This window comes from Pteropus vampyrus, unplaced genomic scaffold (assembly GCF_000151845.1).
Source record: "Pteropus vampyrus isolate Shadow unplaced genomic scaffold, Pvam_2.0 Scaffold67, whole genome shotgun sequence".
Taxonomy (NCBI): Eukaryota; Metazoa; Chordata; class Mammalia; order Chiroptera; family Pteropodidae; genus Pteropus; species Pteropus vampyrus.
The window spans coordinates 2,669,732-2,684,725 of NW_011888848.1; the positions used below are offsets into that span (position 1 = coordinate 2,669,732).

At 32.7% G+C, this 14,994-nt stretch overlaps 1 non-coding gene across 1 annotated transcript; it reads right to left on the reverse strand.

The window, feature by feature from the left end:
* Window positions 1–14,344: 14,344 nt before the first annotated feature.
* LOC111740737 lies at window positions 14,345–14,463 on the reverse strand. Its single transcript, XR_002780735.1, has one exon. It is a non-coding gene; the product is annotated as a 5S ribosomal RNA (ribosomal RNA).
* Between the last annotated feature and the right edge of the window lie 531 nt (window positions 14,464–14,994).

Sequence of the window (14,994 nt, forward strand, 5' to 3'; positions counted from 1 at the left end):
AGATGGCCCCATCCTATCACTGGGTGTTGCAATGACATACAAAGAAACCATGCTTTGTGTTGGCTGATTTGAAAGTAGATCTCTGTTATGGAGATAAATATAGAAAATGTATCAGGTTACTAATCTGCCATTGAATGTAGGCCTCAAAGGAAAGTCATAATCATGCCTGTCATATCTGTCTTCAAAGGCTGTCACAAATATAGCTAATGAATTGCAAAAGCACCTGCCTCCACCTTTATCAGCTTTCCTTTATTTACTTTTCTTTGTCTTTTGAAAATGATATCAACTGATTTCATCATAATTAGATGATACTGAACAAAATCGTGATTTCTGATGTGCCTTATCATCATTGACCTTGTATCAGTTTTTAAAGAATAATTCAGCTAGAAACTCAGGACTACTGAAAATTCATTATTTTATATAGTTGACTGTATATGTTTTTAAATGAGTAAATAAATATATGCATTCAATTATCTCAATCCATCTCAAAGAAGTGTAAAGCTATCTTTTTTGGTTAGTCTTATATGAAAAATATCTGTTTCACTCAATACTTTATTTAGAATTATTATAAAAATCTAATCTTTTTCTTTGTTTAAAGATCGAAAATTGGCGATTACTATCTGTTGCATGAAACTATTTTACATCACTTAAAATTCTCATTAAACTACTTTCCAAGCTTATTAGCTGTCTGTCTCCTTGTTTCCAACTTTTTTTTTTAATCTTATTTTGTGAACATAGGGCTCTTCTGAACAAGTATTTATTCAAGTGTGCTTTATTGTTTGTAACTATTAAACTAGATCTTAATTTTCTAGTATGTACTAACATTACCAGTTCTGAGCATAGAAGAAAGACAAACTCACGGTTCTTATATGTTTAAGGATTATTCGTACTTAAAAATTTATTTGATATTAACATTTAAACATCCATTTCTAGGTTATTAGCAAATTAGATTTGGAATAGAACAATTATCTTAAAATGTAGATATAGCTACTTGACGAAATGTTAAAAACGTTTGGACTATTTTTACTTCTGGTATTACATATATCTGGCTAATGATAGTTTTTACAATTGTGAAGTGCTTCTTTACCAGAGGTCTTGGTTCCTTTATCCTTTTCTCCAATCTCAGGATCTGCAACTAATTTTCTTTACTTAAAGTAAAATTTGTTTTTTAGAACAGTTTAAGATTTACAAATAAAGTGTGAAGATAATAGAGATTTCTCAAATATCCCCATAGCTAGTTCCTCCTATTATTGACATCTTATGTTAGTATGGTTCAATTAATGAACCAATGTTAATGTATTATAACTAAAGTTCAGACCTCCTTAGTTTTTACCTAATGTCTTTTTCTGTTTCAGGATCCCACTCAGGATATGACATTATGGTTACTCATGTCTCCATAGGCTCCTCTTGCCAGGGACAATTTCTCAGACTTTCCTTGTTTTTGATGACCTTGATAGTTTTGAGGAGTGCTGGGAAGGTATTTTATAGAATGTTCCTTAATTGAAATTTTATGTTTTTCTCATTATTAGACTGAGGTTGTAGGTTTTGAGGGGGAAGATCACAGAGGTAAAGTTAAATCTTTATCACATCCATGAGGTCAGCTTATCATTGTTGACCTTTACCTTTGTCATTTGGTTAAGGTAGTTTTTATCAGATTTTTCCACTGTAAAATTACTCCTCTCCCAGCTCCCCACAACTTTCCATACTATTCTCTTTGAAAAGAAGTCTTATGAATGGCCCATACTTAGGGAGTGGGGCTCCTACATAATAGTGTAGAATATTTTCATTACTCTTGCTGCTAAGCAAGACATCAGTCATATGATGTAGAGTTATGCAGTGCCTTCATAACTAAAACTTTTATACTGCACTTTTAAAAGCTTTTTTACCAGAGGTCTTGGTTCCTTTATTCTTTTGTTGCAGGTTGACCATTGTGGGCTCTTTGAGTTGGCTCCTGTGCCATTTGATATATTTTGAGGAAGGGAAAAAGGGCATTTGAATATGGAATCTAAGTTGTACATATTTCTTGTCATTTTAAAAAGTGAACTTGTGAAGCAAAATTTTGCTAAATGTTAAACTTTGAAATTTATTTTACCAGATTATTAACATCCTGTCCATTAACTAGATCATAAGTTTTAAAAGCAAAATACATTCTACTGTTAAAACTATATGAAGCAAATTTCATTTTTGTCTAATTGCAGTTAAAAGAAAATGTTAAAATATTAAAATGAAAATAAAATACTTTCCAACAAAGAGCTCAGTGATTTAAATAACAAGGACAAGATATGTGCTTGTTATAAGTAAAGCATATGTAAGACAAATTACAAAAAAAATTTTAAATTTTTATGCATAGGAGATTTCTCTTCTTTCTCATGGATATTTATTTTATTCTTTGAGTTATAATCCAGTACTACATTATTTTGTTGCAGGTTGACCATTGTGGGCTCTTTGAGTTGGCTCCTGTGCCATTTGATATATTTTCATCATTGTAGGATTTGTAAAAAACATATTTTAATACTTCTTTACTTTTTAGCAATATAAGATGCTCAAGGCTTTTGCTGTATATATTCTACCCCAGTCTATCCCAGAAATCAGCCATTTCTCCAGAGTTCTGGCTCATTTTATTGGTATTAGAATATACAATCTGGGTGCTACATGTATTTGCTATTTGGGTGTCATTCCTTCTAGGTCTTCTCAACTGAACAAGAAAATATATGTGTGTATTGTAATCTGCATGTATACGCATGTCTATAAATATTTTTATATGTAACTGTCTGTATCTACATTAAGCTAAACATGAGTTTATACTGATGACTTCAACTCTAATCCATTACCACATGGCTTAGTTCAGCTTCCTCCCTTGTACTCATATCTAAATTCTCATTCCAAGAATGAGATACCTGGCCCCCACCACTCACCATCCATTTGCTTAATTATTCAATTTCAGCATACATGATTGACAGATTATAATTCTTTATCCATACTCCCATGGGAAACAATCCTATCAAGTAGTGTCTAGTGATTATGCACGGTTTCGTTTGCCTTTAGTCATACAGACTCCACTCATTTACAAAGTTATTTAGGTCAGTACATTTTTTTCCTACTATCCTTCTGTGAAGTTATTTCATATATTTGTAATATAGTTAGATTATATTGACACATTCTGCATTTCCTTCTAGGATCCTCTGACCTCCTAAATGAATTTTTTTACTTTGCATCTATTAAAGTCTATTCTTTGTGTTATAAACTTCTGTGGGTTTTTACAAAAGCAGAGCGTCATGTATTCAAAGTTATAGAGTTATACAGAATAGTTACACTTCACTAAGATGTACCTTGTGCTTCACCAATTTACCCTTTCTCGCTTCCCCTGAGTCTCTCACAAATACTGATCTATTTACTGTTCCTATAGTTTTACCTTTTCACAATATCATCTAAATGAGATGATATAGTATATAGACCTTGCAGACTGATTCCTTTTACTTAGAAATATGTATTTAAGATTCACACTGCTGGATTGCTCACTTCTTTTTGTTGCTAACTAATAATCCATTGCATGGTTGTGTCAAAGTTTGTTTATGCATTCATTTATGAAAGACATCCTGGCTGCTCCCAAGTCTTGATGATTATGAATAAAGCTGCTATAGACATTCACATGCAGATTCTTATGTTGACATAACTTTTCAAACAGTTGGGTAAATACCTGAGAGAGTTATTGCTAGAGCATATGACAATACTATGTTTAGCTTTGGAAGAAACTGCCAAACTATCTGCCAAAGTTGGCTGTACCATTTTGCTTTCCACCAGCAATGAATAAGAGTTCCTGTTTATCCATATCTTCACCAGCAATTGCTATTATCATTTTTATGGATTTTAGTCATTCTAATAGATATTTAATTGTTGCTTTAATTTGCAATGACCCAATGACAAATAATATTCAGTGTCTTTTCATATATTTGTTTTCTATCTGTCTTCTTTGGTGGTGTCTGTCCAGATCTTTTATTCATTTTTTAATTGGGTTATTTGTTTTCTAATTGTTGAATTTGAAAAATTCTTATATATTTTGCATAGAAGTTCTTTTCATGTGTTTTGTAAAGGATTTTTTTTTTCTCAGCCTGTGTCTCATCTTTTTATCTCTTCATAGAGAGACTTTTTAATTTTATTAAAGTCCAACATATCGATTTTTTGTTTCATGTGTTATGCTTTTGATACCATATGTAAAAATCTCCACCAAACATGGTCACCTAGATTTTTCTCCTATCTTTCCTTCTAGGAGTTTTATAGTATTGTACTTTACATTTAGGTATATGATTCATTCTGAGTTAATTTTTATGAAAAGCGAAAAGTCTGTTAAATTTTTAGTTTGTTAAATTTTTTGCATATGGACATCTAATTTTTCCAGCTTCATTTGTTGAATCTGTTATCCTCTGTACATGATTTGCCTTTGTCCTTTTGTTAAAGATCAGTTGGCTGTATTTGGGGGGAGGGTCTTTTTCTGTACTGTATTCTGCTCTTTTGTGTCTACTCTTTTGCCAATACCATGCCGTCTTGATTACTATAGCTTTATAATAAATCTTGAAGTCGAGTACTGTTAGCTCTCCCATTTTATTCATCAGTATTGTGTAAAATATTTTTGGTCTTTTGTCTTTCCATATAGACTTTATAACCAGTTTGTCAATATATACAAAATAGCTTGCTGGGATTTTGACTGGAGTGTGATGAATCTATAGAGTAATTTGGGAAGAACCGACATCTTAACAATATTGATTCTTTTAATACATGAACACAGAATATCTCTCCATTAGAGTTTATTTCATTAGAGCTTTGTAGTTTTTGGTATATAGAATCTGTATATTTTTTGTTAAGTGTATGCTTAAGTATTTTTTTGGAGGAGGGGTGCTATTGTAAATGGTATTTTTTAAATTCAAACTCTTATTTGCTGATATATAGTAGAGCAATTAACTTTTGGATTCTAAAATTTTTCTGTACTCACTTATTAGTTATAGGGATCCCCACCTTCCCCTCCCCTGTTCTTTGGGATTTTCTATAAAGACAAACATGTCATCTAGAGCAAAAACAATTTTATTTCTTTTTTTCTCATCTGGTATACCTTTTCTCTCCATGTCTTATTAGGTAGGACTTTCCAGTATGAAGTAGAATAGATATGGTGAGAGAGTATTCTTAGTTTGTTCCTGATCTTAAGGGAAATAAATCCAGTCTCTCCCCATTGAGTATGATGTTCGATTTTGCTTCCTTTTAAAATGATTTTTTGTAATCATTTTAGCCTGTTATAATAGAATACCATAGACTGTTTGGTTGATAAACAACATAAATTTATTTTTCACAGTTCTGGAGGCTGGGAGGTTCAAGACCAAAGCACTGGCAAATTCGGTATCTAGTGAGAGTTGCTTGCTGGTTCATAGAGAGCCATCTCCTGCCTACCATTCTCACATGGTAGAGGGGCAGGAAAGATCTCTTGGGTCCCTTTTACAAGTGTACTCTTTCTAACCATGACCTTCATGAGCTCCCAAAGGCCCTATCTGGGTGGTGAAGTATAGCATTCACAAATAGTTCTCTTTTTTTTTTTTTCAATAAAGTCAAAGCAAGTTCTATGTCTACAAGTTTAAAATATTAATTGTATATAACTTGGTTTTATGAAGCTTATTAAATCTTGAGGATTTAGAGCAAAGTTATGACTTTTATTTATTACCAGTTAGTTACATGAGCCTAACTGATCTGCTAGAGCCAGTTAAGATGAAAGATTTTTTTTCCCCAAATGATTTATGTCTCAGAAGAGTAGAGTAGCTTTTAAAATTTTTTGTACTATATAGTTATTTAGAGAGATATTTACAATATGAAAGTCCAGGGGTCCTTTTGTCAACCTTATAAGTAGATTTAAAAAATTTATCAGCCCTCTGAAACATGCACAGTATTAGCCAGCAGAATTTTTTATTAAGAGTGTCATAGTGATGAGATATCTGATAGCAATGAATATTAAGCATGGAGTATATTAGGACAATTTCAGTTAGATAAGTATTCTTATACCTATAGTATTTTAAAACTTTCCTTGAAATCTAATGCTAATCATAAGCCTTGGGTAGGAGAGTGAAGTCTGGCTCTTTATGATAGATACTGAATTATGTGAAAGGGGTCTGTTTTAGATCATTTGGGTTTTTAAGTATAACATTTCCTAATCCTATTTTGATAAGCCACGGTGAATGAGCAGTCTTTTATTTCATGCACAGATAACCACAACAAATTTTACATACTATCTCTATCTCGAAATGCACAAATCCAAAGCTCAAGACAATTTATGTGAAGCTCTACCTTAAAGAGGCTATTACTTCTATGTTGACCTTTCATCTGACTCTCTTGTTCTGCATTCAATTCCCCCCCCTACCCCCACCACAACTTCAGCCTTTCTAGTTCTTTCTACAAATTTCTACTTCTCACACTAATGGAAAAAAGAAATTGTAAATTTTTCACATTCTAGTCTTTTAAAACACTCCTTTTCCTATTCTACCTCTGGAAAAACTCCATAATTTCTACTCATGATAATGTAAATTTTCTATCCTCTTTGGTGCTATAGAATTCACTTCTGATTTTATGTTTGTTAGATTTTTCATTTTCCTGGGGTGGGAGAGTAAGGCAGGTAGGTAGGAGAGAGATAGAGTTTGAAGGAATAAAATTTTGGAGTCTTGATGTTCTTGTTACTGAGACCTTGTTCAGTAAAATTTACAAATTAAACTAAAATTCTAATTTGTCTTAGTATGCACTATAAATATCCCCATTCTAATTCTATATATTTGAATCATTGTAATGACCATTAAGTGATTTGAAATTATTTTCTGGGTTACAATTACTTCTCACTTCCCTACTAAAGTTCTAAGGCTAAATTGGCCATCTATCCAGTCTCAAATTTCTATATATTGCTCAATATTGAGCTTCTCTTTGGACATATAGACATCTAAAATTTTATTTCTGCCAAGTGAACAAATAAATAGACAAATAAAAGAACTGGAAGAACCAAGTGGTGTTTAATCTGACCTCCAACTTTACAATTACATAAAATAAAACCAATTTTAAGACACATCTATAAGTTTTCAAATGATGAGAAATTAAAAGATCAAAATTAAAATTAAAATAAAATCAAAATGAACAATGTTAATGCTAATTGGAGTTAGCCTTATAATTAGAAAAAAATAAATTTTAATCTGAAGTTAGAAATTTGTCCTTTAATCTTTGCTCGATTTCTTTCCTTTTAACAATGGGCTTCAGTTTTTTTCAGTGTTTAACAAACGTCCTTTGTCTTTATTATCACATGCAGTTATATTTCAGATATTAAGAGATTTTTTATTGCCTGCCAGTTTTGAAATAGGCACACCACTATTTAAAAAAATAGGCATGATTATTATACTATAATACAAAAGGAATCATCATGAACTCCTCTGACAGATATAATTGGTTTTCTTGTCTTAGTTGCTAAAGGGAAACATCAAAATCAAGTGACTTCCAGCTCCTGAGCTAAAGAAAATGCTGGAAATTTCTGGAGGATGATACTGCTTATGCTTTCTTGCAGAAAGAAATTTAACCTTTTTGTGAATTAAGACTTTAAGGTGAGGAAAAATGAAAATAAACATGTTATCTTGTATCAGTTGTCTGGTTCTCAATAGGCAAACAATATGTGATAAATAAAAATTGGAGAATAGTTTGCCAAGTATAGCACCCACTCAGAAAATGTGGGTTCAAAGTTCGAAACCAATTGCAAGGTCTTTCCTATTCAGCTTCATTTACTCTTGGCAACGCAGTCATTTCTTATTCAGAAAACTTTCCAGAAGTTTAACTGAAAGATTGAAAAGCTTTTTAGTCATTAAATGACTCTGAAGAATAACATTTGTAACTTTTCAGAGAGGTACAGTTGGATAAATGATCAGAAACTTAAGTTTCAAATGACAGATTTGATTCAACATTCATCTCTCCTTTTATTCTTTAATATGCTCATGTAAAATGGGCCACAGCCAAAAGATCGAGGCATGGTGATGGGTAAGTTGATGTGGGGAGGCTCTTACAGAAGCAATTTACTCATAGAGAGTTCTGAGAGCTCATTTGAACCCTAAAAGATTTTATCCTATGTACACCATGGACATGCTACTGAAAAGAAAAAATAAAACTGATTTTAAGAGTATCAGGAGAGATGGGTTTGTTAGTCCCAAAAGCAAGGAAAAATGGACAGAGAATGATAAATCATTGGAGGTCAGTTATTGGGAAGAAACAGAAAGAAGTAAGATGCAGAACTGGAGCTAAGCTACAAATAAGGAGTGTGATAAATATTCCTTATGCCAAGTCCAGCATGTGATATTGATGTAGGCCTTTAATGACATTATACTGAAAGAGCACATGAAAGTCCTGGGGAGCCTTAGGTACTTCAATGTGTGTCGGCCATAAAGCCCTTCATCTGTGCACAAGGTACTTACACTTATAATCATCAAGAGGATAAAACTTAGGGTAGAGAGGATTTAGAAACTTCATTGCCAATTCAAAGTCTATGATCTTTAATATTTCCTGCTAAAACAGGACCAGCTGTTGGAAAGGAATTAAAAGTCAAAGAACAGGTTGATAAACCACTGATTAAGCCTTGACTTACTCTTATCAAGCCTCCAAGATAACAAGAAGGACAGTTTCAGAGAAGATATCCTTTAATGTTATCTTGAGATGTTCTATACTTTAAGACTTGTTTTATTCTTTAGTTTGTAAGGCTCGGTTGGAAGATGGATATTTTTCCCAGCCAGAAAAATCTTTGTTTTTTGTTTCTCTTCATGTGTTTCCAAACATAGGAAAATATACTTTAAAGTCTCTCGCTTATGTTTTCTGGTCTCCAGAGAACATCTATGGTTTCTGGCTGTTCAGCACTATTCTTTTCAGAGATGGCTGCTTTTCCATTCAATATGATTCTGTTGAGACTGCCAATCCTAATATCATATGCTTTCAGATCACACAAGTAATATCACACTCCTGGTCATAGGAACGGGTATATGACTTTGACCATATTTTTCTACACTTTTACTAATGTCGCATGATTCGAAGGTAGGGATGTGACCCAAGGTAGGCCAATCAATGTATTTCTCCAAGAATCCTCATTGTGCAGCAAGGAGAAGGTTCTTATCCTTTTGGATAATGATGCTTGAAGGTTACCGTATGTGTTAGACTATAATTTGGCTGATGTTACAAAGACTTCAAGTTAGTATTAGCTTACACAAGACAGAAGTTTATCCATCTATTATATAAAAGTCTGATCTGTATGGTAACTCTCCTCAACCAAGTCTTAGGGGCCCAAGCTCATTCTATGTTGTCATCCTGCAATGCAAAACATACAGCTCCGTCTTGTGGTCTTCTACTTTATGTCTGCATTACAGCCAGTGAGAAGAGAGAGAACAAGGAGAGGCCACACCTCATCCCTGCAAAGGCATGAGTAGAAGATGTATATACCACCAGTGCTCAGATCATATTGGCTATAGTTTACACAGCCACACCTCTCTTTAAGGGAAGCTGGGGATAGTAGCCATTACATGGATAATCACATATCTGGTTAAAAATTCTATTGTTATAGACAAGAGGAGAATGAAAACTTAAGGAAACATATCTATTTTTCCAATTTGCCGAACATAAGCATCAGGGTTTCCTGGAAGCTACCCTTTCTAATACATGAAGTCTTTCTATAGTTCATAAGAGTTGGTTGGAGTATTTGAGCGCATTTAAATTTTTGAATATAGATGTGTTATTTCCTAACTTTCTAGATAAGTAGGTGAATGAATTTATTAATTTGTGTGTATGTGTGTGTTTTACTAAATAAATTTGTCAAGCTGTTGCCTTAGTCATTAAAAGTGAATAAAAACAAGTGGGCTTCCACTGCTTCTTGTATGACATAGGCTATGTGTATGAAAGTGGAGTCTCTTGAAAACAATGATCATTACATATTGAAAAGAGCTGTGGAGTATTTGTCTCAAAAAAGATTTAAACTGAGCAAAGAATTTAAGTTGTCAGATGGTTGAGACATGATGAAGGCTGAAAAGAAGAATGAGAAGTCAGGAATTAATAAGAATAAAATCATAACAAACTAGTCATTTCTTAAATAGCTACTATGTACCTAAAGAATTAAGAATTAAAGTAATCTCATTTAATTTTTACTTCAAATACTTCAAATACTTTACTTCAAGTATTACCCCCATTTTATAATCAGAAATTTAAATAACTTTTCCAAGATGATAATGGCTAAATTGGGATGGCATCCTAATCTGACTCCCAAGCAACCTAAGTCTTGCCTTATCATCATCATTACTAAAATTGGTTTAATAATGGTTATCATCACTCACTGTCCTTTGTCACAAATACACCCATCCTACAACCATTACTTCCATATCACCATTATCTCAGAAGTACTCTCAGCACTACTGCCCTGAATACCACTATCTAAGGTTCTGCCACTATCCCCACTGCTTCCAACAACAACCCCAGAATAATAACTCTTGAGGAGATATAAGATTTAAGTATTTGTTTTATTCCATATAAAGAATAGCATTAGATGAAGAATGGCCAATACAATTAAAATAACAACAACAACAATAACAACAACAACAACAACAACAAAAACCACTCTATATTTTATGTAAGTTAATAATTAAGTTTTCTTCTATCTCAGAATATATTATACATACTATTCAATTAATTCCTTAATATTTAGATTTCATAAGGACAAAGACCTTGTTGTGTTAACTGTCCTATTGAAAAAAAATAAACCTAACATGTTGTCACTGTCATTCATTTATCATAGAGAATAGTCTTTTTAGTGACAGGCTCTGAACTTGATTTGTGAATGCAATGATGATCAAGGATATGGGACAACATTCGACTGAGTGCGCAGTTGTGATAACATGTGTTAAGTGCAAAGAGTGGGGAAGTACATAAGGAAAAAAGAAAGACAAAGCAGAGGCACTTCACAATTTTAGGGGTGGGCTGCAACTGTGAAGAAAGTAAGAGCAGAGTCATGTAAACCATGCTAAAAAGTGGACTTTATCCTAAGGGCAATGGAAAGGATTTCGAATGTAGTAAGACAATGAAGAATTGCACTTTAGAATTTCACTTTAGACTGCTGCTTGCGTGGTGGAGAAGGAATTATGGAAGTCAAAGGTTAGGACCATTATCATCCAAGAGAAATGATCATCTCAAGAATTATCTTGCTTGAGATGGAAAAAGTTTGCTTTTATCTTTATAATGACAGTGAGAAGGAAAGACATGCACAAATTCGAGAAATCATTATGAAGTAGAATCAAATGACTTTTGGTTGATTAAAACAGGGACATAAGAGAGAAAGAGGATTTAAAGAAAGTCTCACTGTTTCTGTGTGGGCCCCAGTGTCTGGTAATGTAATTTATTTAAATACGGAGGAAAGAAATTTTGAGAGAAAGAGAATAAATTAATTTTTTTATAAATAAACTTTTTATTAACAAATAACTTCATGCTTAATAAAAAGTTTCAAAAATGATACAAAGAATCTCTTAGACTTTTTATTCTCTCTCTGTATACAGATGGAGGGTGGGGTGGGGGGTGGTGCAGAGAGAGAGAGAGAAACTATCCCTGAAACATTTAAAAGTAAGTTGTTCATATTATACATTTTTATCTCTAAATACTTCAGAGTATATATTTTTAAAAACAGACATTCCTTTACACAACCACATTGCAATTTTCCATTTTAGGAATTTTACATTGATGGGACACTTTAATGTAGTATCCATATTCCAACTATGTTGATTGATTCAATAATGTATTTTATAACATTTTTCCCTCCAGAACTGAATCTATTCCAGGATCACGTATTGCATTTCATTATATGTCTCTTTAATTTCCTTTCATCTGAAATAGTTTTTCAGACTGTCTTCCATTTAAAAAAATATGTAGCCTTCTCTTTTTTATAATAGAATATTTTCCATTTGAAATTGTCTGATATTTTGTCCTGATTAGATTTGCATTTATGCAACCCAAGTTATAACATTACATAAGTGATGTGTGTCCTTCTCTGGGTATTTCATTCAGAGGCACATGACCTTCACCTACCTCTCATGGATGATATTAATTTTGATCACCTCATCAAAGTATTATCTTTTTTCCCCACAGGATAGTTATTCTTTCCCCTTTTCAGCTTATAAGCCTTTTATGAAGAGACACTCCAGACATACAAATAAACATATGCTCTTCATTAAAATCTCTCTCCTCTTACCCTTCCCCACCCCACAATAATTTATCATTCATTGATGATTCTAGCGTGAACCAATCTTTACTATGTCAGTTACAAAATGATTTTCCAACTACAGCACTTCCTCCACATTTATCAGTTGGGATTCTCTAAAAGTCCCCCTCTCCCATGCATTTGACTTAATTTATCTACTTATTATAACTAAAAACTTGTGGATTCCTATATTTCAATGGTTTATAATTCATCATCATCTTTACTTATTTGATGTTTATTTTGGTCTCATATTTGGTCAGCTTGAGTATTTGCCTTCAGCATTTAGATATGAATTCTGCTGCAGTTGATATTTAGTTTGAAGCCAGGACATTTTAACATGGAATTCTCTGTTTAGCTGTCTCCTATCGATGAATTAGGTTTTGTGTACATTGAGATTTTAGTTGTCTGTGGAACGTAAAAGAGGAGCTGTCCAAGAGATTGTTGGGTACATAGTTCTGAAAGTCGGGAGAATAATTTAGGTTGAACCATTGCCTTAAGAATCCTCAACTATATTGATGGTAATTGAAATTTTGAAGGTAAGTAAGATTGCTTAGTATCTGAGTGAACAGCCATCTAGAGCTTAAATCAAAGATAATCAATATTATCTAAAAACTATAACAACAGTAACAACAACTACTGAGTTTATGTAAAATTACAAAAGTACTACATATTTATTAGAGACATGAAAAAAATCAAACGTGAAACTGGAAGCATTTAAGAGACTTTTACATGTTGCCTGCTAAGTAATGGACACAGTCAAAATTAGAATTCTGTTACCTATTCTTCTTTACAGGTACTTATTCTGTATTTCCCACAGAACGTTGTTCCCTTTTAAGGAATACTTGAATGAAATCTGCCTGAAATATTTGTGTTGATACAAACTGATTCTAAACTTACCTCATAACAAAGAATCAAAAATGTCCAGGATTCAAACCAAATCTGAACAAGCAGCAGAACTCACACAGATGAGCTGAAAGCGAATACTCTACATTTTGTCAGCTGAAATGCAACCTTTTACTGCTCCTTGTGGACTGGCAGAACTCAGGTGCTCTGTGACTGCATTTAACGATGTCCAAGAAGCATTAAGAATGAGAAGCTATGTGTTTCATGAAAATTCCCTCTAAAGTAGTCCCCACCAAAAAAAAAAAAAAAAAAGTCATTAACCTTGGTGATTATAAATTTTGTGTCTTTATTTATTTTCTTGTGGGGAGGAGTGATGCAAACTAATTATGCCATGCGGGACTGAAAGACTTGAAGTTAGAAGAGAGTGAATTCTGGGAACACACATGATAAAGCACTTGTACAAAAAATGAACTGATTGTCAGGGTCAAAAAAATAATCACCAGAACATGTGTTTTTAGTCATGTGACTAAAAAAACACAACGTTTTAGAAAGAGAGACAGAGTAGTCTCTTCAGAGGAATTCATAGAATTCTTCGGCTGGTTGTCATTCTTAGGTGATGGATTGGTGTGGCAGAGATAGTGTTAGAATGAACAAACGTTCCAGTTAAAACCTCCCAGTAAGTGATGGCATGAGTCAATGACAGTTGTTCTTAATGCACCCTTATAACTCTATCAATTAAAATATTTTATAGCATTGGTAAAAGAGATTACATTTGTTGAGCATTCACTATGTCTTGAAATAGTTCCAAGTGCTAATATGTATTAAATTAATCCTCAAAACAAACTTCTAAATTATGCATTATTATAATTTCCATATTTTAGATGAAAAAACTGAGTTTAGAGAGGATGAATAGTTTGCTAAAAATTGTGCAACTGGGCAAGTAAATGCTATCGTGATTCATTTAGCTTCTTTCCAAAGAAGTCAGCTTAGAAAAATTAACTATTTTCTGAAACTTCTGTAAATGAATTAATTCACAGTTGGCCGCAATAATGAACTCTCCCACAAATAGTGCTAATATGTTCCACATCTATTTCAAAAACACTAATTGTCTAACACGATACAACAGTGTAAATTTTTTTTTTTTTTTTTAGGCAAGGCAACTCTTGGTCGACCTCACAGATTGCAAGGACCTTGTCAGCTTGCGATCCCTTATTTTTAATTTTTTTATGCCTATAGCACCTGGTCTTCCTAGATGGTCTCCCATCCAAGTACTAACCAGGCCCGACCCTGCTTAGCTTCCGAGATCAGATGGGATCAGGCTTGTTCAGGGTGGCATGGCCATAGAAACTGCAGTGTAAATTGATATCAAATGATCAGTATATTTCTATTTTTGGATACTGATGAATACACAGAAACTGAATTCTCAGAACGGTTATATATACATATGTGTATATATCTCATAAATTTTCCAAGAAAGCCAATGATAATATCTTTATAATAATAAAATAAATCTTATTTTCCCTATAGCTTAAGAAGAATGTCATTTAACTTTTCAATACATCTTAGATATGTCACATTATTTCATAATATTAGAAATGTAATTAAAAAATTTTAACTAATTGAATAAAAAACTGTAGTAATATTAAATTTGTTACAAAAGTTCTTAAGATTTTTTTTGAGAGCCCCTTAATTCTGTATGCAGAATATAACATTTAAACTATTCTTCACTATCTACATTGCTTATAATCTGTTATTCATGGAATTATTCTTAATTTCATTAATTGCACTAATAATAACATTCATTATTTTGTGGATTTTCACAATGATCCTTGAAGACCAATTGTTGCTATGTATAAATCAATGAAATGCTAAAACAT